Source organism: Schistocerca americana, chromosome 1, assembly GCF_021461395.2.
Source record: "Schistocerca americana isolate TAMUIC-IGC-003095 chromosome 1, iqSchAmer2.1, whole genome shotgun sequence".
Classification (NCBI taxonomy): Eukaryota; Metazoa; Arthropoda; class Insecta; order Orthoptera; family Acrididae; genus Schistocerca; species Schistocerca americana.
The window spans coordinates 537,988,240-537,990,517 of NC_060119.1; the positions used below are offsets into that span (position 1 = coordinate 537,988,240).

At 44.6% G+C, this 2,278-nt stretch overlaps 1 non-coding gene across 1 annotated transcript; it reads left to right on the top strand.

The window, feature by feature from the left end:
* The first annotated feature begins 1,943 nt into the window (after positions 1-1,943).
* Positions 1,944-2,018, top strand: Trnas-cga. The gene has a single exon. It is a non-coding gene; the product is annotated as a tRNA-Ser (tRNA).
* The last annotated feature ends 260 nt before the right edge of the window (positions 2,019-2,278 follow it).

Here is a 2,278-nt window from a genome sequence, read left to right on the forward strand (position 1 = left end):
GACATATTCTTATGAACTTCTCACTTCAAAATTATCACCTCATCAACACTGTGTCGTCGATTCTCCCTCGACTTTACAGCCTCTAAATGGTTCATTACATTTAAAAAAAATGTGTCATGCCTTTGACGTTGCCACAATTACTTATTTGATGCAAGCTAATTCTGAACTGCATCGCAGAAAACACATAGCTCTGCGAGAGAGATCTGTCTGTGCTGAGTGTGCTGTAGGCTACCTACCTTATGCAAAGGTTCGGAATTGTGAGAAAAAAATAGTCAGCTATATGGAAAGACTTATAACATACAGTGCGTACAAGAAGCAGGAGGCAACAATAAGACTGGAAGACCTAGATGAAAGCAAGTTTTGAGAACAATGCTCTCTGGAGTACAGCGGTTGATTTATTATTTAACATCGAATATAAACAGACACAACCGTAATAAACTTTTCTTATATAAAGGTACCGGTTTCGGTCTGTTTTAGACCATCTTCAGACCCACACCATGATGTAGATGGTGCCTGTGAAGGAAGCAGGCGCTACACCTCGACGAACGCTAACTGCTGCGGTTGTGACCGTTCATATTCGATTTTCATGTTTAGGAAGGGTGTAAGACACGGATTCAGTCTTTCCCCCTAATTTTCAATCTATGCATCGAAGAAGCTGTCACGGAAATTACGAGTGGGATAAAATTCAGGGTGATAGAAAATTAGTAATAAGTCAAAGGATATCACTAATAAGATTCGCTGATGACATTGCTATCCTCAGTGAAAGTCAATAAGATATACAGACCGAGGGTAACGTATTCCTCCATAAAGGTAGGAGACGAGGTACTGGCAGAAGTGAAGCTGTGAGGACGGGTCGTGATTCGTGCTTGGGTATTTCAGAGGGTAGAGCACTTGCCCGCGGAAGGCAAACATACTGAGTTCAAGTCTCGGTCTGGCACACAGTTTCAATCTGCCAGAAAGTTTCATATCAGTGCACACTCCGCTGCAGAGTGAAAATCTCATTCTGGAAACATCCTCCAGGCTGTGAAAAAGCCATGTCTCCGCTATATCCTTTCTTCCTTGGGTGATAGTTCTGCAAGGTTCGCAGGAGAGGTTCTGTGAAGTTTGGAAGGTAGGAGACGAGGTACTGGCAGAAGTGAAGTTGTGAGGACGGGTCGTGAGTCGTGCTTGCGTAGCTCAGATGGTAGAGCACTTGCCCGCGTAAAGCAAAGGTCCTGATTTCGAGTCTCGGTCCGGCAGACAGTTTTAATCTGCCAGGAAGTTTCAGCCATTCTTCTATTTCTAGAATAGACAAGATTGCCTTTCTCCGAGATTTCTTGTAGGATAGGCTCAAGTAACTAGCTGAAAGCATCGTGTGTGGTAAATAAATGAATCTTGGTTTCTTGCTATGGGGATGAAAACCGTATAATTCAGGCTCGATTATCTTGAAGCTATGGAATCGATGTCACACTTGTCAATAGACATTTTGAACGATACATATATCGAAAGTAACAAACAACCACAGGCCTTACCATCTTTAGGATGATTATTACTGCTTGTAGGCACGCAGATTTCCGGAAGACAAAGTTCGATCCAGGATTATTTACGCTATAAGAGATAAGATCGCTGAAAGCCACGTCATGAATCTAATGGAATTTTTGAATGATGACGTGGAAGGACCAATCGTCATCCACAAAATTAGAGGTACTAACGTTTGAGACACATTCACAGCCACAGCTATCACACTGCAAGTAACTGCGGGAGTATAGAAAAAGCTTGGCAGAAGGACGAAAAGGAAGCATTGAAAAAATGCGCAGTTTGGATGTCCCCATTAGGCATAAGATTGAAACTTCCTGGCAGATTAAAACTGTGTGCCCGACCGAGACTCGAACTCGGGACCTTTCCCTTTCGCGGGCAATTGCTCTACTGGCAGAAGTAAAGCTGTGAGTACCGGCCGTGAGTCGTGCTTCGGTAGCTCAGTTGGTAGAGCAATTGCCCGCGAAAGGCAAAGGCCCCGAGTTCGAGTCTCGGTCGGGCACACAGTTTTAATCTGCCAGGAAGTTTCATATCAGCGCACACTCCGCTGCAGAGTGAAAATCTCATTCTGGAAACATCCCCCAGGCTGTGGCTAAGCCATGTCTCCGCAATATCCTTTCTTTCAGGAGTGCTAGTTCTGCAAGGTTCGCAGGAGAGCTTCTGTAAAGTTTGGAAGGTAGGAGACGAGGTACTGGCAGAAGTAAAGCTGTGAGTACCGGCCGTGAGTCGTGCTTCGGTAGCTCAGTTGGTAGAGCAATTGCCC